General features: G+C 51.0%; 1 pseudogene across 1 annotated transcript in view; it reads right to left on the reverse strand.

Moving 5' to 3' along the window:
• Positions 1–22,691, reverse strand: part of LOC144799389 (uncharacterized) — a 72,359-nt pseudogene that overhangs the window by 47,570 nt on the left and 2,098 nt on the right. The window contains exon 2 of the transcript XR_013603802.1: positions 409–638. The product of XR_013603802.1 is annotated as an uncharacterized LOC144799389 (transcript). The remainder of the gene's footprint in view (positions 1–408; positions 639–22,691) is intronic.

Below are 22,691 nucleotides of genomic sequence, written 5' to 3' on the forward strand. Positions count from 1 at the left end.
CGTACAGGCACGTAATCTATATGTATACACGTAATACATATGTGCATGTGTGTTATACACGTGTACAGACATGTAATACACATGCACATAAAACACGTGTATACGTACAGTCCTGTAATACACATGTACAAGTAATGACATGTAATACACGTGTACCTGTCCTGCCAAGTAATGCTCGCCTCTAGTACAGCTCAGAGTTTGCAAATATTTCCCTTCAATGTCTACAGGAACATTAACCATATGTTATTTCCAAAAGGCCAAGCGGCTGGTGAGATCCCAGAACCCTGCCCTGCAGCTGTGCCTGTCCAGCCGCTGCTGTCAGAGTGATGGGGGGCACCGCAAGGGCCCGCCCTCTGGCACAAGCCCCGCCCCACAGACCCCTGGTGCCCCCCCCCCCCCCCCCCTCACCTGCAGGCTGTGCCGGGCACCTGGAGGCAGGCACGACCAGATCTGACCCCTGAACAGGGGGCACCAGACGCCGGTCCGGATGGTGTGCGGTCTCTGCAGCCTGGATAGGGGGCAGTCTCTTCCGGCCTCCCCAGCCTCTCTGCTCCCAGCTGAGCCTCGCCATGGGGCCAGGGGCGGGGGGTCTCAGCTGGCCAGGGTGTGGCGTCCAGGCATGGCAGGCCTGCTCTCACCTGTGAAGGAAAAGAGGCGTCGGTGAAAGAGCGTCCGCCGCAGAGAGTGCCAATTACAGTGAGTGCCAGCTACAGAGAGTGCCAGATAGAGTGCCAGCTACAGAGAGTGCCAGCTACAGAGAGTGCCAGATAGAGTGCCAGCTACAGAGTGCCCGTTACACAGAGTGCCAGCTACAGAGTGCCAGTTACAGAGAGTGCCAGCTACAGATAGTGCCAGCTACAGAGAGTGCCAGTTACAGAGAGTGCCAGCTACAGAGAGTGCCAGCTACAGAGAGTGCCAGCTACACAGAGTGCCAGCTACAGAGAGTGCCCGTTACAGAGACTGCCCGTTACAGAGAGTGCCAGCTACAGAGAGTGCCAGCTACAGAGAGTGCCAGTTACAGAGAGTGCCAGCTACAGAGAGTGCCAGCTACAGAGAGTGCCAGCTACAGAGAGTGCCAGCTACAGAGAGTGCCAGCTACAGAGAGTGCCTGTTACAGAGAGTGCCAGCTACACAGAGTGCCAGATAGAGAGAGTGCCAGCTACAGAGAGTGCCAGCTACAGAGAGTGCCAGTTACAGAGAGTGCCAGCTACAGAGAGTGCCAGCTACAGAGAGTGCCAGCTACAGAGAGTGCCAGCTACAGAGAGTGCCAGTTACAGAGAGTGTCAGTTACAGAGAGTGCCAGCTACAGATCGTGCCAGCTACACAGAGTGCCAGCTACAGAGAGTGCCTGTTACAGAGTGCCTGTTTCACAGAGTGCCCATTACACAGAGTGCCCGTTACACAGAGTGCCAGCTACAGAGAGTGCCAGCTACAGAGAGTGCCAGCTACAGAGAGTGCCAGTTACAGAGAGTGCCAGCTACAGAGTGTGCCCGTTACAGAGACTGCCCGTTACACAGAGTGCCAGCTACACAGAGTGCCAGTTACAGAGACTGCCAGTTACAGAGAGTGCCAGCTACAAAGAGTGCCAGCTACAGAGAGTGCCTGTTACAGAGAGCCTGTTTCACAGAGTGCCCATTACACAGAGTGCCGGTTACACAGAGTGCCAGCTACAGAGAGTGCCAGCTACAGAGAGTGCCCGTTACACAGAGTGCCAGCTACACAGAGTGCTAGTTACAGAGACTGCCAGTTACAGAGAGTGCCAGCTACAGAGAGTGCCCGTTACAGAGACTGCCCGTTACACAGAGTGCCCATTACACAGAGTGCCCGTTACACAGAGTGCCAGCTACAGAGAGTGCCAGCTACAGAGACTGCCCGTTACACAGAGTGCCAGCTACAGAGAGTGCCAGCTACAGAGAGTGCCAGCTACAGAGAGTGCCCGTTACACAGAGTGCCAGCTACACAAAGTGCTAGTTACAGAGACTGCCAGTTACAGAGAGTGCCAGCTACAGGGAGTGCCTGTTACACAGAGTGCCTGTTACACAGAGTGCCAGCTACAGGGAGTGCCTGTTACACAGAGTGCCAGCTACAGAGAGTGCCAGCTACACAGAGTGCCAGCTACAGAGAGTGCCAGCTACAGAGAGTGCCAGCTACAGAGAGTGCCCGTTACACAGAGTGCCAGCTACACAGAGTGCTAGTTACAGAGACTGCCAGTTACAGAGAGTGCCAGCTACAGAGAGTGCCAGCTACAGATAGTGCCAGCTACACAGAGTGCCAGCTACAGAGAGTGCCTGTTACAGAGTGCCTGTTTCACAGAGTGTCCATTACACAGAGTGCCCGTTACACAGAGTGCCAGCTACAGAGAGTGCCTGTTACAGAGTGCCTGTTTCACAGAGTGCCCATTACACAGAGTGCCCGTTACACAGAGTGCCAGCTACAGAGAGTGCCAGCTACAGAGACTGCCCGTTACACAGAGTGCCAGCTACAGAGAGTGCCAGCTACAGAGAGTGCCAGCTACAGAGAGTGCCCGTTACACAGAGTGCCAGCTACACAGAGTGCTAGTTACAGAGACTGCCAGTTACAGAGAGTGCCAGCTACAGAGAGTGCCAGCTACAGAGTGCCTGTTACACAGAGTGCCAGCTACACAGAGTGCCAGCTACACAGAGTGCCCGTTACACAGAGTGCCAGCTACAGAGAGTGCCAGCTACAGAGAGTGCCCGTTACAGAGAGTGCCAGCTACACAGAGTGCCAGCTACAGAGAGTGCCAGTTACAGAGAGTGCCAGCTACAGAGTGTGCCCGTTACAGAGACTGCCCGTTACACAGAGTGCCAGCTACACAGAGTGCCAGTTACAGAGACTGCCAGTTACAGAGAGTGGCAGCTACAAAGAGTGCCAGCTACAGAGAGTGCCTGTTACAGAGAGTGACAGCTACACAGAGTGCCAGATAGAGAGATTGCCAGCTACAGAGAGTGCCAGTTACAGATAGTGCCTGTTACAGAGAGTGCCTGTTACAGAGAGTGCCAGCTACACAGAGTGCCAGATAGAGAGAGTGCCAGCTACAGAGAGTGCCTGTTACAGAGAGTGCCAGCTACACAGAGTGCCAGCTACAGAGAGTGCCAGTTACAGAGAGTGCCAGTTACAGAGAGTGCCTGTTACAGAGAGTGCCAGCTACACAGAGTGCCAGCTACAGAGAGTGCCAGCTACAGAGAGTGCCAGCTACAGAGAGTGCCCGTTACACAGAGTGCCAGCTACACAGAGTGCTAGTTACAGAGACTGCCAGTTACAGAGAGTGCCAGCTACAGAGAGTGCCCGTTACAGAGACTGCCCGTTACACAGAGTGCCAGCTACAGAGAGTGCCAGCTACAGGGAGTGCCTGTTACACAGAGTGCCAGCTACAGAGAGTGCCTGTTACACAGAGTGCCAGCTACAGAGAGTGCCAGCTACAGGGAGTGCCTGTTACACAGAGTGCCAGCTACAGAGAGTGCCTGTTACACAGAGTGCCAGCTACAGAGAGTGCCAGCTACAGGGAGTTCCTGTTACACAGAGTGCCAGCTACAGAGAGTGCCTGTTACACAGAGTGCCCGTTACACAGAGTGCCAATTACAGTGAGTGCCAGCTACACGGGTGAAGGTACCCTGGCTGGGTGGGGTTCACCTGCCCGGAGGGTGAGGGTACCCTGGCTGGGTGGGGTTCACTTGCCCGGAGTCCACCCCCAATGCCCCCCAACCCCCATGCTTGGGATGCAGATGCCCCCAGCCTGGGTGGAGCCCCTTTCTTCGGGGATGCCTTGCCCTGCCCCGGGTGCACAGACTCATTCCTCCTGCAGGACAGACACACCTGCCGACCCTCACCTGTGCAGGTCTGAGGGGGGGCGGGGCCAGAGGCTTCCAAGAGGGAACCAGGGCCCATGTCCTTAAGGTGGAGGGGCCCTGCGAGGCAGAGTGACCTGTACTGGGGGGGGGGTCACACAGGGCAGACTGACCTCTGCCCCGGGGGCACATCAGAGGCCCAGAGGGCAGGAGGGCTTGTCGCACCAGGCCGGCTCCTCTGAAATGTCACTGTGGCTGGAGCAGCCTGGCGTCTCTGGAAGGACGGTGGGGCTGGGGCAGAGTCAGGTGGGTACCAGGCAGTGTGTGAAATCCTGGTAGGGCTGGGGCAGAGCTGGCCTCTCACGCTCCACCATGAACTGCCCCCACCCTGGGTGGTCCATGGGTACCCCCGGGCGTTGCCCCCACCCTGAGTGGTCAATGGGTACCCCCGGGCGTTGCCCCCACCCTGAGTGGTCCATGGGTACCTCCGGTGTTGCCCCTCCCTGGGTGGTCCATGGGTACCCCCGGGTGTTGCCCCTCCCCGTGTAGTCCATGGGTACCTCCGGGCGCTGCCTTCAGTCGCCGGGGCTCGAGGGGTCGATGGGGGGCAGGCCAAGGGAGCCCCCCGAGGGGTGCAGCCGTGGTGGGGGCGCCCATGCCCGGGCAGGATCGCTTCCACTCCCTGGCGAGTCCCGGCGCCTCCACCTGACTTGTGCTCCTTGGCAGGACAGGATTCACACAAACAGCGCCAGGGGCAACCAAACACAGGCCAAGGTCAGCACACAGGAGTGGGAGGGACGAGGGCTCACCTGCCGCCTGCAGGTGTCAAGATCCGGGAGGGGGGGGGGGAGAACTTCAAAGGAACAAACACTTCACCCGGGGGAGGCTCAGTCACTTCCCAGGGTCAGTGCTGGAGGGGCTACATCACTTCCTAGTGTCAGAGTGAGAGGGGGCTCAGTCACGTCTGCCAGTAAGGGGGCTCAGTCAGCAGCCCGTCTGACTAATTCAGTCTCTTTCTTTTGGCAGATTTGATGTATCCTTCCTCGTCCTCTGGGACTACGTTACTTCTGAAGAGTATAGGCGTAAGTGCTTAATTTGAGCCGGTGGTTTCCCGTGCTCAGCACTGGCACTTTATTCTCAGCATCGGCTCTAATCACGATCTAACATCGCCGGATCCGGTGGCTCAGTGGACTAATGCATCCACTGCAGGGGCCTGTGTTCGACCTCATGGTCACAAGTTCAAATCCCGGCGGGTCCACTCAGCCTTTCATCCATCTGAGGTCGTTAAAATGAGTACCATTGAGTTGGGTAAAAATAAACATCTGTTATTCAGCTCCTTGAGACCCATGGGTGATAAGTGTGCTTTATAAATACAAGTGTTAGGTTATGTTGCCATGTGGTGGCGCTGTCTTTCTATGGTTAGTATTTGTGTTGGTATAGTCCAGGAGTCTCCAACCAGTTGATCGCGATCTACCGGTAGCTCGCGGAGACCCTGTGAGTAGCTCGGGGCGGGGCGGGCCTGGCCAAAGAGTATGACGTTCCATCAGCGTCACTGGTGGTTCTACGCCCCCTGCCTTTTGCTCAGTAGCACCGCGCTCATTGTGTGATCCGCGAGCGCTAAGTGTGCTAGTGCCGAGCAGTTAGGCATGGCAGGGCAGAGTAGCTGTTTGCAGGTCGCGCAAAGCAAGCAGTAAAGAACTGCCGGGAGCCGCGCCATCTGCCCTTCTCATCAGAGCAGCAGGTAAGCTGTGTGATTACACTCGACACTCCATGTCAGGTGTCTCACAGAAGCTGGGAATAATTATTCTCTTAGTCATCTGTGATCCGGCCCCACGGGACACCCGACCCCGAGACACCCCCTCACCTCTGTTGCCCTATCGCCCCACAGCATGTCCGGGTAGACGCGAGGCATCCCCAACAACAGCGTCCATGACGACCGGAATCCCGCCCCTCTCTCCTTTGCAGGGTCCAATCGGGTGTAACGAAGGACCGGAAGGGCTACCCCGCGACCCCGGAAGTCCCGCCTCCCTACGGACGGCCGGATACAGAAAAGACCGAGGAGAAGAGACATTCGGAGTCGAAGGATCGTGGCAGGAGCATTCGGCTGGAGCGGTGACGGACGGAGAGGTCGGGAACGGAGACAGCGAGGAGTGGTCCGAAGAGTGGTGGAGTCCCACGGAGGTGGCTGAAGAGCGGCCGTAACTCGGAGGAGAGTTACGGCGGAGCGTGTGAGTACCAGTTCCCTTCTTGCGCACATTAGGTGCACTGTGTACATAGCAGTAAAAACCCCTCCCCTTGTATAATTGTTCCCGCTATCCTAGGCACGTCACCTGTAGGCATTAGGCATCTTGTAAATACGTCACCTGTAGGCACTAGGCATCTTGTAAATACACACTGGACACTGTATAAAGAGCACCCCTCTCCCCACCACCTTGTGCACGTCTTCTTTACTTCCCCTTCCTCGACTCTTACCCATACCCTCCTCTGCCCGTACCCGACCCCAGCACTCCCCTTTCCTTTCCTCACACTACCGGGTAACGGTGACGGGATCGGATCTTTAGTCCAAGTGCGACTAACGGCTCCCTCTCTCTCTTGTTGCCCTCCGAGGTGTTCTCCGACTCTACCGAGGCAGCTACTCCCAAGACCCGGACACCCGTCGGACCTTCAAAAGAACAGGACGACTAAAGAAGAAGAACACCTTTCACTGAGTGTTGAACCTGAACTCTCCTCTTGTCCCCGTAACCCGCTGTATAATAACTCAATAAAACACTATCACCCACTATATCCGGCCTCCTCGCCTGACTTACCAGTCCGCCGACCGCCCACGGTCACATCTGGTGTCAGAAGTGGGATTAACTGGAGGAATGGAGGCCGTGATGAAGAGGATGGCAGACTCCCAGGAGCAGCTGGGAAAGATAATGGAGCAGTTCCTAAAGACAGCAGAAGATGACCGGGGTCAGCTCCATGATGTGTTAAAAGGACAGGGTACCTCCCATGAACAGGCCATGGGGAAACTGACCGATGTCCTGGGACATCCGAGACCGATGTCCTCCCTCCCTTCAGTGGTTCTTCAGAAATATGTGCCGGGAGAGGACCCTGACTTCTTTTTTACTAATTTTGAGCGGCTAGCCCAGGCGGCCACCTGGCCTGTGGACCGGTGGGCTCATTATCTAGGCCCCCTGCTAACGGGTGACCTGCAGGCTGCCTACCAGCAAGCGAACGTTCGGGGAGACACCCCATATGCAGACGTAAAAAGATGCATCCTTGAAAGGCTGGGTATCGATGAGGAGACCTACCGAGTACGACTACGTCAGGTAAAGGAAGGACCCCAGGAGACCCCCAGGGCCCTCTCCTACCGGATCAAAGACCTGGCCAACCGTTGGCTGAAACCCGAAGTCTCTACTAAAGATAATATCCTAGAAAAGATCTACTTGGAACAATTCCTATCCTCCTTGCTCCCAGGCACGCAAAGATGGGTGCGCCAGCATGCCCACCTGACCCTTGACACGGCAATAGAAATAGCGAGTGCCTATAGCAGGGCCCAGGAGGCCCAGAGAGGTAAAGAAGATCACCCCCACAAACCTCAACCCCCTGCCGGGCTACGTACTCGTCCCCCTGCTCCACGAAGACCTGACCCTCCTCTTTTGTTCCCCACCCCGGTGATACAACGTCCTGTGAACCCCGGACCACAATGCTACAGCTGTGGCGGATTCGGCCACATCGCCAGGATATGCCCGCACAAAGACGAGCCGATGGAAGTGGGGCTGGCACGTAACTATGTGTGTTCAGTCCCCGGGGCCCCACCACCTCCCTTTCGATGTCCTGTGACTTTTGATGGACAAACCCTCATGGCCCTAACGGACACCGGGTGTCGACAGAGCGTCCTCAGACCTCAGGACTTGTCGCATCCTGTGAAGCCCTCTTCCGACACGGTGGCCATTCAGTGTGTTCATGGGGATACAAAGAGATATCCCACCACCCAGGTAAAGGTCCAACATGCCAAGGATTCCGGAACCGCTCTCACTGTGGGACTGATACCCCGCCTTCCGGAACAGGCGATACTAGGGAGCGACTACCCCGGATTACCAGGATTGTTACGGGATACCACTGACTCCCTGACCCACTGGTGGGAAGACGCGCCTTTCCCAAAAGGTTTATCTTCTCCCATGCCGGCACGCAAACCACCCAAAACCAAAGCCCAGAAGAAGAAGGAGAAAAGAGAATACACAGGCGCATATCCAGTGATCCCGGATGAACACCCCTGGGAAACGGACCGGGAATTCCGGGCAGCACAACAGGAAGACCCTCTATTACAGGAAGCCTGGGGAAGGGCGGTGGACCAAGAGGATCCTCTTACCGTAGGTCCATACTTCCTCAAGAAAAACGGGCTATTGTATCGCATGGGTGGGAACCAACAGAAGCCCCAACTCCTGATCCCCGGTCCCTTTCAGGAGAAAGTACTCTTCCTAGCCCATAGTCACCTTCTGGGAGGCCACTTTGGGGAAGAAAAGACCAGTCAAACAGTATTGGACAAATTCTATTGGCCTGGAATCTACCAGCACATTAAGAAATATTGTAAAGAGTGTCCGGTATGCCAATTGCACAGCAGATACCGACCCCCTAGGGCTCCGCTGCATCCCCTTCCCATCATCGACGTCCCTTTTAGCCGAGTGGGGATGGATATAATAGGACCCCTGTTACCTTCCCGCAGCGGGTGTCGCTACGCCCTGGTGATTGTGGACTATGCCACCCGCTTCCCTGAAGCCCTTCCTTTACGACAGCCCACCACCCAGAACATTGCTAAGGCCCTCATTTCAGTATTCACTCGGGTGGGGTTTCCCCGGGAAATCCTGACCGATCAGGGCACTCCGTTTGTCTCCGCACTGATGAAACAGGTATGCTCCCACCTAGGAATCAAACAAATCCGGACCTCAGCATACCACCCCCAGACCGACGGGCTCGTCGAGAGGTACAATGCCACCCTGAAACAGACCCTTAAGAAACTGCTGGGTTTGGAAGCCAAACGGTGGGAGGATATGCTACCCCTTGCCCTGTTTGCCATCCGCTGCGCCAGTCAGAGCAGCACCGGGTACTCCCCCTATGAGTTGTTATACGGGCGACCCCCCCGCACCCTGCTGGACATGGCCCAAGAAGCATGGGAAGCAGACCCAGACCGTACTCGGCCCCTTCCCGAATACATAGAGAACCTGAAGACCCACCTGGCAAGCATAAGAGACATAGTGCGCCAGAACCTTGCGAATGCCCAAAACAAGCAAAAGGGACAGTATAATAAAGGCACCAAACCCAGAACCTTCCTGGCAGGCGATCTCGTGTTACTGATGTTACCCTCCTCCGATCAAAAACTCCTGGGTCAATGGCAGGGCCCTTTTTCCATCCTGCGTCAGGTGACCCCAGTCACGTACGAGTTAGACATGGATCCCACCCGTGGTGTAACCCAAATATATCATGTCAATCATTTAAAAAAATGGGAAGGCCCTCGTCCGGTTTTAACCGGATCGCCTTACTCGGGTCCCCTCTCCTTTACCCCCTGTATTGATCACGATATCACTCCCCAACAGCGACAGGAACTCGAGACCGTTCTTTTTCCGTTGCGACGGGTTTTTTCCTCTTCCCCGGGACACTCCGCTATCACTGAGCACACAATACAGACGGTTCCCGGGAAGGTAATCCGACAAAGGCCCTATAGAGTCCCCGAGGCCCGCAGGGAGGTAATACGGAACGAGACAGAGCAGATGCTAAAGATGGGTATCATCGAACCATCGGTAAGCGAATGGAACTCCCCGATAGTCCTTGTGCCCAAACCGGACGGGTCTGTCCGGTTTTGTATTGATTTCAGGGAGGTCAACAAAATATCCTCCTTCGACACATATCCGTTACCCCGCGTCGACGAAATGGTCGAACGCATAGGGAAGGCCCAATACATCTCAACGCTAGACCTCTGTAAGGGGTATTGGCAAATCCCACTCAGAAAAGAAGACAGGAAAAAGACAGCCTTCTCCACCCCTGATGGGTTGTATCAATTTCTAGTCCTCCCTTTCGGTCTTCATGGCGCCCCAGCCACATTCCAGCGGGCCATGAATAAAATACTACGGCCTCACTCACTATATGCAGGCGCGTATCTTGACGATATCGTTATTTATAGTGACAACTGGACACAGCACCTAGAACACCTACACAAGGTGATCACCTCCCTGGGGACTTATGGTTTTACCATAAATCCCGCCAAAACTACCCTAGCAGCACAGACGGTAAAATATCTAGGCTACCTCCTGGGTGAGGGGTTGATAAGACCACAGGAAAGCAAAATTGAAGCCATCCAGGCCCTCCCTTTCCCGCAAACCAAAAGAGACCTTCGTGCTTTCCTGGGACTCCTGGGGTACTACCGACGCTTCGTACCGAACTTCTCCCAAAGAGCGGCCCCCCTTACAGACCTCTTGAAGAAATCCATGAAAACGGACACCCTCCTTAGGACCCCCACGGCCGAGTTGTTACAGGCTTTTTCCAGTTTGAAAACCGCTCTGACCTCCCATCCCGTGTTAGTCAGCCCTAATTACTCTCAACCCTTCGTGTTACAGACAGACGCCTCGGAACAGGGACTCGGGGCTGTCCTATCACAAATAACCCCCCAGGGAGACGAGAAACCTATTCTCTTCCTCAGCAGGAAATTGTTCCCACGTGAAAAAAGCTACGCCGTGGTGGAAAAGGAAGCCCTGGCCATCAAGTGGGCGGTGGAAAGCCTCCGTTATTATCTAGAGGGGAGACAATTCACCATCTACACCGATCATGCCCCCTTGGAGTGGATGGCTCGGAACAAAGGACACAACGATCGAGTCCTCCGCTGGTTCTTGGCCCTTCAACCCTACCACTTCACAACAGTCCACAGGAAAGGCTTAGAACAAGGGAATGCCGATTATCTGTCTCGATACCCTGTGTCCCCACCGGGTACAAGAAAGACAGCTAGGGGAAGGGAATGTGATCCGGCCCCACGGGACACCCGACCCCGAGACACCCCCTCACCTCTGTTGCCCTATCGCCCCACAGCATGTCCGGGTAGACGCGAGGCATCCCCAACAACAGCGTCCATGACGACCGGAATCCCGCCCCTCTCTCCTTTGCAGGGTCCAATCGGGTGTAACGAAGGACCGGAAGGGCTACCCCGCGACCCCGGAAGTCCCGCCTCCCTACGGACGGCCGGATACAGAAAAGACCGAGGAGAAGAGACATTCGGAGTCGAAGGATCGTGGCAGGAGCATTCGGCTGGAGCGGTGACGGACGGAGAGGTCGGGAACGGAGACAGCGAGGAGTGGTCCGAAGAGTGGTGGAGTCCCACGGAGGTGGCTGAAGAGCGGCCGTAACTCGGAGGAGAGTTACGGCGGAGCGTGTGAGTACCAGTTCCCTTCTTACGCACATTAGGTGCACTGTGTACATAGCAGTAAAAACCCCTCCCCTTGTATAATTGTTCCCGCTATCCTAGGCACGTCACCTGTAGGCATTAGGCATCTTGTAAATACGTCACCTGTAGGCACTAGGCATCTTGTAAATACACACTGGACACTGTATAAAGAGCACCCCTCTCCCCACCACCTTGTGCACGTCTTCTTTACTTCCCCTTCCTCGACTCTTACCCATACCCTCCTCTGCCCGTACCCGACCCCAGCACTCCCCTTTCCTTTCCTCACACTACCGGGTAACGGTGACGGGATCGGATCTTTAGTCCAAGTGCGACTAACGGCTCCCTCTCTCTCTTGTTGCCCTCCGAGGTGTTCTCCGACTCTACCGAGGCAGCTACTCCCAAGACCCGGACACCCGTCGGACCTTCAAAAGAACAGGACGACTAAAGAAGAAGAACACCTTTCACTGAGTGTTGAACCTGAACTCTCCTCTTGTCCCCGTAACCCGCTGTATAATAACTCAATAAAACACTATCACCCACTATATCCGGCCTCCTCGCCTGACTTACCAGTCCGCCGACCGCCCACGGTCACATCATCTTAACTAACAGCCAGATTCATCATTCTCCCGTTTTGCGAGCCCCTAATAGCGATTCATAAGGAATCGCTATTAAGGACTTGCAAAACGGGATTCATGTAGGAATTGCAAAAATATTGCGATTCCTACATGTTCCTTATTTGCGATTAGCAAATTGCTAATCGCAAATAACGAATAACTCCCCATGCATTCCTATGGGCCTACAGGCGATTTCAAGGGTGCAGGGGTGTCCAAAGGACACCCTGTAGCACCCCTAAAATGTAATCTACATTGGTGTTGCGCACACACATGTCCAAAGGACATGTGTGTGTGTAACATGCAACTTAGAAAAATGCATTTAAATGCATTTTTCTAAGTTTTTGCTATTTACCACGAGGTCTGACCTCTCGGTAAATAGCGGCCCAAAATTGCAATTTCGCAATTTTAAAATGATTCATGAATTGCCTTTAAGGAATCTCAAATAGAGATTCTTTAAATGCAATTCTTCGCAAATGTGCGAATTCTTTATTAGCGAATTTTGCATTTGGGATGATGAATCCCAAATGCAAAAATTGCACTCGCAAAAGGCCTGAGAATCTTGCCCTTTGCGAGTGCAATTTAGCTTGATGAATCAGGCTGTAAGTCTTTAAGTTTATTTCTACTATAGGCGGCGCTTCGAGCCAAAAGCACAACTGGTCCTATTTACAGCTGCTACCCGCTGCCATTTTTCAGAGAAAGCTGTTAGTTCAGGAATCTGATGGCCCCATTCCGCTTGCTTTCTGATCCTCTTTGGAATTAATTTGTAAAGGCCTTGAACCCCTTGTGTGACTCTGCATGTTAAAAAAAAAAGGTCAGACAACATTTGCGCTTTGGTGATAATGCAAATATGCCTATAAGGGCAGTAAAAACGAACCCGATAGGTATGTTAGTAAAGTTAGTAGTTCAGTGGGGCACGCCTGTCTGACTCTGTGCAATAACCTTGAAGTATCATGAACGGAAATGGAATTAGAGAGGGGCCGGTTAAGTAGATGACTCTTGTTGTGAGGGGCTTATGCACATGCAGGCCCTGGAGGACTGTGGATGGCTTTTTTTAGGAACACACTTTCAGTGCGTTATGTAGAAGGTGAGCCACATATAACGTGACCCTGAGGGTGGTTTTTGGGATGCAGCACAGAGTTCCAGGGTGCATCACATTGCTACACTCTCCCCAGCGCCTTGACTACCTCAAAGGATTACTAGACAAGCGAGGTAGACTGGTAGAGAGACCCTAGTCCGGTCTGTACTGGGCACAGACAAGAAGGGGGAGCACCAACAAAAAGTAGGATTAAAGAAGGGTTTGCACGATTTTTCAAAGAACAGAACGAGCTTCACTTTAATCAAATGAGTATTAATACTTTGTGTGAAGCATAGCACGAATGGTGGCTTACCTTTGTCACATACCTTCCTGGAGGTCCGTATTATAGTGTAACCCCCCCAAGGATGCCGCATGGGTGCACATTGCCGTGTGGCAGAGGGCGGATGGCTTTGCGCTGAGCGCTTTGAATCACTTTGGCATTTTTTAAAGTTGTATTTGCTGATTGCTAGCAGCGTGTTTATTGATTCCCGACCGTCCCGCTGAGTAAGAGCCGGGAACGGCAATTTTGTTTTTAATTTGTTCCTACCCCGCCCTCCCGACTCCTCCCCCACCGCATCACCGCCTACAAAGACGCCTATCATGCGTCAGCGCAGCGGACGAGCGCAGCGGGCGCGCCGGAGTCGCGCCAGAGTTAAGCCCGTCTGCGCCCGTCCGCGCCAGTACGGGCCTAGGGCCAGGTTCCCCTGCCCATACTCCTATATCATATTCGCGTACTGCTTTACTTCAGCTACGGGGATCATTTTGTTCCTCGGGCATTTCTCTGAACTGCCAAAACGCGCCCATCACATGCCCTCACTGTTCCCTTGCCTTGGATTCTTTTAATTCAAGTACCGACTGTATCTCTTCTACCTTTTGGAATATCCCCATTCCTAAGCCTACTCTCCCTACCACTGTGCACAACTCTTGTACCTCTCTGAGTTTTATAAGCATTAACTGCCGCTCCCTTTCGAAGCACAAGAGAGATATTTTTGATCTTCTAGAGACAGCTGGTCCAGCTGCCGTGTTTGTCACGGAAACTTGGTTGAATGACTGCTCTGGTCCGGACATCGCCATGGCCCTCCCCTACGACTACACCTATGTAGGGCGTAACCGAGTCCTTAAAGATGGCGGGGGAATAGCTATTATTTTCAAGAGAGAGTTCTCTTGTAAATGGGAAGATCTCGATTTCCCTAACTGTGAAGCCGGGCTATTTAAACTGACCCTCTCCCCTCATTTTACTTTGACTGGCTCCTTGATTTACCGCCCACCGGGATCTGCTTGCGGTTGGGCTGCCTCACTTCCTGAATTTATCGCCCCGTTTTTATTGCAATCAACCAACTTCATTATTGTGGGTGATCTGAATATTCATTTTAACTCTGCTTCTTTCGCGATTTCTAAGCGTCTTCTACAGGATCTTGCAGCGCTCGACCTTCACCTTCATAATTTCGACCCTACTCACAAGGCTGGCAACCTTCTCGATCCCACTATATCTAACCTTACTGATATTGTCTATCAATCTGCAATTCCGGTCTTCTGGTCTGACCATTACATCGTCAATTTTTCCATCAAATTGAGGGAACCCCACTCTTTGAGTCCCGGTCTTCCCCATAATGCCAGTAGGAACTGGAAACGTCTAGATATAGACAAATTAAATTCTTTTCTTGCCAACTCAAAACCCACAGTTTCCGGCACGACCATTACAGAGCTTCCTGCTGTTAGCTCATGGTTGATAACTGCTCTGGACGCGTGTCTTCCCATCCATAAAAATAAAGCACAAATTCACCATCCACCGGCACCTTGGTTTACTGACTCCCTCCGCCTAGAAAAATCCAACTGCAAAAAGCTGGAACGTATTTGGCGCTCCAATTATGATCCGGAGCACAAAGCAAATTATAAGTCTGCCCTTAAAACCTATCATGCGGCCTGTGACATCGCCAGAGCCAATTTTGCTAACAGCACGATACTGACAGCACAAAATAGGCCAAAGGCTCTGTTTAAAATAGTCAAAGACTTGTCCGGTGCGTCCTCGGCGCCTAAGGACCCCTGCTTGAACACGGTCCAGTGCAATGCCTTAGCCAATTTTTTCCTTGCGAAAATTGATAAGATCTACGACACTTTTAACTCTATGTCCGCAGCCTCCATTCCTTCTGCGCAAGATCTGTGCAATGTTCCCCCTATTCTTATTCCCTGTTCTGAGTCAGTGATCCCCCCACTTCAAGTGTGGGACCCCATTTCTTCTGAGCTCTTAAAAAAGTATTTGCATGACATCAAATCTGGCTCCCCCCTTGATCCAATGCCCCCTCAAGTTCTGAGCTCTCTGGACTCAGCCTCGCTCCTTACTATTTTGGATGTCCTGAACGCCTCGCTAACAGAAGCTTGTGTTCCTAGTGACTGGAAGCACGCTATGGTGGTTCCACTGCTGAAAAAGGCTAATGCTGACCCCAACAATCCTTCTAATTTTCGCCCCATTTCTCTGATTTCATGTTTTTCCAAGATCTTGGAAAAACACGTTAACTCTTTGCTTAATTCATATGTTGAAACTTCTAATTTTTTACATGGTTCTCAATCCGGGTTCAGGGCTGGTTTTTCTACGGAGAACACTCTGTTGGGTGTGTCAGAGACCATCAGACGGCAGGTGGACAATGGGGAGACGGTGGCACTCTTCTTGCTTGACTTGAGTGCCGCATTTGACACCGTCTCCCACTCCATCTTGTTGTCCACCCTGAAGGCTATTGGCGTTGGAGGTACCGCCCTGGCCTGGATTGCTAATTTTCTTTCTGATCGCACGTTCCAAGTTTTCTCTTCTTCCTCTGTTTCATCTATATTCCCTTCCACTCACGGTGTTCCCCAAGGGTCTATCCTTAGTCCCCTTTTCTTTAACCTGTATGTGAGACCCCTGGCTTTTTTGGCAGAACAGGCGGGTCTCACAATTTACTCTTATGCTGATGACACTCAAGTCATCTACTCATTGTCTACTAATAAAAATCTTCCCTCTTCTTCTCTTCAATCCGGGCTGAAACAAATATCAGATTGGATGCTGAAGCACAAATTAAAATTAAACGGGGACAAGACCGAACTGCTCCTGTTTGGTTCAGACACCTCGCTCTGGGGCCCACAACATTGGCCACCTGAGATGGGGCCTTTACCCACTCCCACCGTGTCTGCTCGTAATCTAGGGGTTACCTTTGATAACCAGCTAGCATTTAAACAACACGCGGTGAAAGTCTCAGCCACCTGTACCACCATCATCAGGTGGCTGAGGAAAATTACGTGGATGCTGACTGCCGACACCCTGAGATCTGTAGTCCAGGCTCTTGTCACCTCACGCCTGGACTATGGGAATATCCTATTCCTCGGTGCCGGCAAGGAGGTGACCAGGAGGTTTCAGGTGGTACAGAACATGGCAGTCCGCCTCATCTGTCACCTCCCTGCGAGATCCTCGGTCTCACAGCATAGGCGTAAACTGCACTGGTTATGTATCGAGAGTAGAATTAAATTTAAAGCTCTCTGCTATATGCACAAGATCATGACAGGCAGAGCCCCTTATTATCTTTCTGTTTTGGTTCAGCAACACATCCCCCCCCGTACACTTAGGTCCTCCACTCAGAACAAATGTAAAATCCCCCGTGTCACTAGAGCCAAAATGGGAGGACGTTCGTTTTCCCTGCTGGCACCTTCGTTATGGAATTCTTTACCCCAATTTTTGCGCTCTGAACTTTGTTTTCTGAAATTCAGGAAAGGAATTAAAACCTGGCTCTTTGATTCTTAATCCTCCTGGTCTTGCTTTCCTTGTGCTCTTCATTTTGCTCAGTTTGCTTAGCGCCGGGAAACCTCCGGGTAGCTGTGCGCTTGATAAATGCAATTATAAATAAATAAATAAATAAATAAACTGCTACAATACCTTCCAGCAACCTGAGTGTGCTGCAGTCTGACCTGGCGCTCAGTGAGGCTGCGTAAGCTTCCCATGTCACCCCATCAGTAGGCGTCTGAGGGTCTCTGCACAAAGGTAAGCACAGTGGCTAACACTAACTAACAATAACTACACTACACTACTACACCCACCCTCATTTGTGCCCCGGCCTAGGGCTGGCGAAATGGCTCTCTGATGGAGAGTGGGGCTGCGTGGGTCCACTCTGGATACTGCCCCGTAGTTTTATTGCTAAACTTGTAAAAAAAAAAAAGGTAGGAAGCCACTGCAGCTTGTAGTGGTGACAGTAACCACGTAACAGTAAGATTCCGTCCAGTATCTCCCACCCACCTACCTGGCATTACAAGTTACCAGCCCTAGAATCTGGTACATGATGCAGGTTAGCTGGCATTACCAGATCCACTTCTATATGTGCCCCCTCTTGTGGACCCCTCTGCGTGCATGTTTTCCTTCTGCTTTGAAGAGGAGAGAAAATGAGCAAGCAACAGATTTGTATTTTTCCTATCCCTGCTTGCACTTGGTAAAAACTGTAATAGGGCGGCAGCCTCTCTTCACAAGATGACCTCTGTCTGACTTGTAGTGGACCCCATAGTGTAACTGTAGCTGTGCATTACAGTTGATCATCACACACTACTCCACACGCTGCACACATAGTGAAATACGGGTCTAATAATCCCAAACTTATCCAAGGGCAGGAGAGTGACCACACAGCCGAGCACATGTACAAACACCCCTCTGCGCTGTAATTGGCAGGCCTTGTTAGTTACATGGATGTTGTCTGGAGATGGCACAGACACATTTCCATTTTCATTATTAACTATCATCTGCTTTAAAAATCGGAAATGTAATTAAGGCTGGCGCATTGCATCATCATGAATGGTATTGAAGTGTAAAATTTTATAAAATGTAGTTAAAACCATCAGTACAGGGTTCTGTTTAGTATAGGCCTAGTTTAGTTCAACTCAATCACATCATCTTGGGGTTACAATAATCCAGCCTCAACAGCTCCCTTCCCACTATGCCACTAACAAACCTGCACATTTTGAAGCTATTAATTGAAAGGTCGTAAAGCGTTTTGCCAACAGCACAAATCCAAAGTTATTCCTTTCAGTGTTATTGTATTCAAACCACAGTATGGGCTCCGAAGAAATAGGCTTAACGTCAATTAAACTGGGCGTGGGAGGTCTCTCGGAAAAATGCGCGAGTTGCTTGGGGTTTAGTAGCTCACGATGATTTTCACTGACCAGAAGTAGCTCTCACTACACAAAAGGTTGGAGACCCCTGGTATAGTCGCTGGCAGGGGCAATGAGTGGTGCAGGATGCGAGGGGCCTCCAGAAAAAGCCCCAGGCACTTACTTTATTACAAATTAAGTACTGACAGTCATGGCTCACACGTTCAATACTTTAACAGTCGAGTAATCTCAAGTGATCTGATGACACTGGTGCAAAAAAACAAAAAAACAACAAGGAATAGAGGGTCTAAGGGAACATTTAACCCCTTGAGCGCGAAGGGGTTAAAGACCAAGCATGGATATATTCCCCAAAAAATAACTCGCAACACAACAAGAACATCCACGGGTCTAATGCATCAAAACAGACCCATAGGCATCTAACGAACTAATACCTGTGATCTTTCTACCAGAGGAAAATCCTTGAGACAGGACAATCCTTAAAAAAGGACGGATTCCCATCACTCACTGAAGTGACATGCTTCATCATCTGTGATCTCCTCCTAGTTACACACTGGTGCAACTAAGGGCGGCAACCCTCGCACTAAGAGAGGGGAGCTCACGGATGTTTTTTTGTCAAAGCAATATGTTGTGAAGAGAGCTCTATACGATCCAACAGATGTGAAAGTGAAAATAAATTAGAGTGATGGGCGCAGTGCCTGAAAGTGAGATGTGAAAGTAAAATTGGACAGCAAGAGAAAAGAAATGTAATAAGTATCTTCTATTGTCCAAGCTTAAAAACTGTGGAAAAACAGGTTTAACAAAATAACTGCAAAAATATAATAACAGGGTCAACATGTTTCAGCCATCCGGATTAACAGTAATCCTTGGCGTTCCTCAGGACCACAAAAAAGGATGTATTACTACTGCATAGTGATTTGAAACATATAAACAAGGTTGGATCAAATACAACCATGTAACCTGAAATGCAGATGTTCAAATCCTCTGTACTGGTACATACATAGACTTCAGAGGGAGTAATCCCAAGTAATCTGATGGCCCTGGCGCATACGTAGACTTCAGTTGAAGTAATCTCAAGGAATCTGATGGCACTGGTGCATACTTGGACTTCAGTTGAAGTTATCTCAAGGAATCTGTTGACACAGGTGCATACTTGGACTTCAGACGGAGTAATCTCAAGGAATCTGATGGCACTGGTGCATACTTGGACTTCAGACGGAGTAATCTCAAGTAATCTGATGGCCCTGGTGCATACTTGGACTTCAGACGGAGTAATATCAAGGAATCTGATGGCACTGGTGCATACTTGGACTTCAGACGGAGTAATCTCAAGGAATCTGATGGCACTGGTGCATACATAGACTTTAAAGGGAGTAATCTCAAGTAATCTGATGGCCCTGGTGCCTACATAGACTTCAGTTGAAGTAATCTCAAGGAATCTGATGGCACTGGTGCACACATAGACTTCAGCTGGAGTTATCTGAAGGAATCTGATGGCACTGGTGCACACATAGACTTCAGCCGGAGTTATCTCAAGGAATCTGATGACACTGGTGCACACATAGACTTCAGCCAGAGTTATCTCAAGGAATCTGATGACACTGGTGCACACATAGACTTCAGCCAGAGTTATCTCAAGGAATCTGATGGCACTGGTGCATACGTAGACTTCAGTTGAAGTAATCTCAAGTAATCTGATGGCCCTGGTGCATAAATAGACTTCAGACAGAGTTATCTCAAGGAATCTGATGACACTGGTGCACACATAGACTTCAGAGGGGGTAATCTCAAGGAATCTGATGGCACTGGTGCACACATAGACTTCAGAGGGGGTAATCTAAAGGAATCTGATGACACTGGTGCTCACATAGACTTTAAAGGGAGTAATCTCAAGAAATCTGATGGCACTGGTGCATACTTAGACTTCGGAGGGAGTAATCTCAAGAAATCTGAAGGCACTTGTGCATACGTAGACTTAAGCAGGAGTAATCTCAAGGAATCTGAAGACACTTGTGCATACGTAGACTTCAGCAGGAGTAATCTCAATGAATCTGATGGCACTGGTGCATACTTGGACTTCAGACGGAGTAATCTCAAGAAATCTGATGGCACTGGTGCATACGTAGACTTCAGCAGGAGTAATCTAAAGGAATCTGATGGCACTGGTGCAGACATAATTATTTACAACAAGGGGTGGTGATGGACAGAGTCTCTGAATTAAGCAGAGTACTCTCACCCAGTCAAGAGATCAGGGCTAGATCCAACACCGTTTTTTAGCTCATTGCACCATCCCAGTTTCAGAACCTGGCTGTATGCAAATTAGTCTGTTCCTGGCCCAGTGCATCATGGGAACAGGGCAGACCAGACTACAAAAGCCAATTCTTACACTGGGAAGGAAACAAGCTTCCGGGGACCGGTTTCTGGCACTACAGCCGTCTTCGGCCCGGCTTGCTTGAATCCTGATGGTGCAATGAGCAAGGGACTCACATCTGAGTATACCCTTCCACGCTTAGGGTGGACAAAATTATTTACAACAAGGGGTGGTGATGGACAGAGTCTCTGAATTAAGCAGAGTACTCTCACCCAGTCAAGAGATCAGGGCTAGATCCAACACCGTTTTTTAGCTCATTGCACCATCCCAGTTTCAGAACCTGGCTGTATGCAAATTAGTCTGTCCCTGGCCCAGTGCATCATGGGAACAGGGCAGACCAGACTACAAAAGCCAATTCTTACACTGGGAAGGGAACAAGCTTCCGGGGACCGGTTTCTGGCATTACAGCCGTCTTCGGCCCGGCTTGCTTGAATCCTGATGGTGCAATGAGCAAGGGACTCACATCTGAGTATACCCTTCCACGCTTAGGGTGGACAAAATTATTTACAACAAGGGGTGGTGATGGACAGAGTCTCTGAATTAAGCAGAGTACTCTCACCCAGTCAAGAGATCAGGGCTAGATCCAACACCGTTTTTTAGCTCATTGCACCATCCCAGTTTCAGAACCTGGCTGTATGCAAATTAGTCTGTCCCTGGCCCAGTGCATCATGGGAACAGGGCAGACCAGACTACAAAAGCCAATTCTTACACTGGGAAGGAAACAAGCTTCCGGGGACCGGTTTCTGGCATTACAGCCGTCTTCGGCCCGGCTTGCTTGAATCCTGATGGTGCAATGAGCAAGGGACTCACATCTGAGTATACCCTTCCACGCTTAGGGTGGACAAAATTATTTACAACAAGGGGTGGTGATGGACAGAGTCTCTGAATTAAGCAGAGTACTCTCACCCAGTCAAGAGATCAGGGCTAGATCCAACACCGTTTTTTAGCTCATTGCACCATCCCAGTTTCAGAACCTGGCTGTATGCAAATTAGTCTGTCCCTGGCCCAGTGCATCATGGGAACAGGGCAGACCAGACTACAAAAGCCAATTCTTACACTGGGAAGGAAACAAGCTTCCGGGGACCGGTTTCTGGCATTACAGCCGTCTTCGGCCCGGCTTGCTTGAATCCTGATGGTGCAATGAGCAAGGGACTCACATCTGAGTATACCCTTCCACGCTTAGGGTGGACAAAATTATTTACAACAAGGGGTGGTCATGGACAGAGTCTCTGAATTAAGCAGAGTACTCTCACCCAGTCAAGAGATCAGGGCTAGATCCAACACCGTTTTTTAGCTCATTGCACCATCCCAGTTTCAGAACCTGGCTGTATGCAAATTAGTCTGTCCCTGGCCCAGTGCATCATGGGAACAGGGCAGACCAGACTACAAAAGCCAATTCTTACACTGGGAAGGAAACAAGCTTCCGGGGACCGGTTTCTGGCATTACAGCCGTCTTCGGCCCGGCTTGCTTGAATCCTGATGGTGCAATGAGCAAAAAATCTGATGGCACTGGTGCATACTTAGACTTCGGAGGGAGTAATCTCAAGAAATCTGAAGGCACTTGTGCATACGTAGACTTAAGCAGGAGTAATCTCAAGGAATCTGAAGACACTTGTGCATACGTAGACTTCAGCAGGAGTAATCTCAATGAATCTGATGGCACTGGTGCATACTTGGACTTCAGACGGAGTAATCTCAAGAAATCTGATGGCACTGGTGCATACGTAGACTTCAGCAGGAGTAATCTAAAGGAATCTGATGGCACTGGTGCAGACATAGACTTCAGCTGGCGTAATCTCAAGGAATCTGAAGGCACTGATGCATACGTAGACTTAAGCAGGAGTAATCGCAAGGAATCTGAAGGCACAGATGCATACGTAGACTTAAGCAGGAGTAATCTCAATGAATCTGATGGCACTGGTGCAGACATAGACTCCAGCTGGCGTAATCTCAAGGAATCTGAAGGCACTGATGCATACGTAGACTTAAGCAGGAGTAATCGCAAGGAATCTGAAGGCACAGATGCATACGTAGACTTAAGCAGGGGTAATCTCAATGAATCTGATGGCACTGGTGCAGACATAGACTTCAGCTGGCGTAATCTCAAGGAATCTGAAGGCACTGATGCATACGTAGACTTAAGCAGGAGTAATCGCAAGGAATCTGAAGGCACTGATGCATACGTAGACTTAAGCAGGAGTAATCTCAATGAATCTGATGGCACTTGTGCATATGTAGACTTAAGCAGGAGTAATCTCAAGGAATCTGAAGGAACTGGTGCATACGTAGACTT

This window comes from Lissotriton helveticus, chromosome 12, assembly GCF_964261635.1.
Source record: "Lissotriton helveticus chromosome 12, aLisHel1.1, whole genome shotgun sequence".
In the NCBI taxonomy this organism is placed as follows: Eukaryota; Metazoa; Chordata; class Amphibia; order Caudata; family Salamandridae; genus Lissotriton; species Lissotriton helveticus.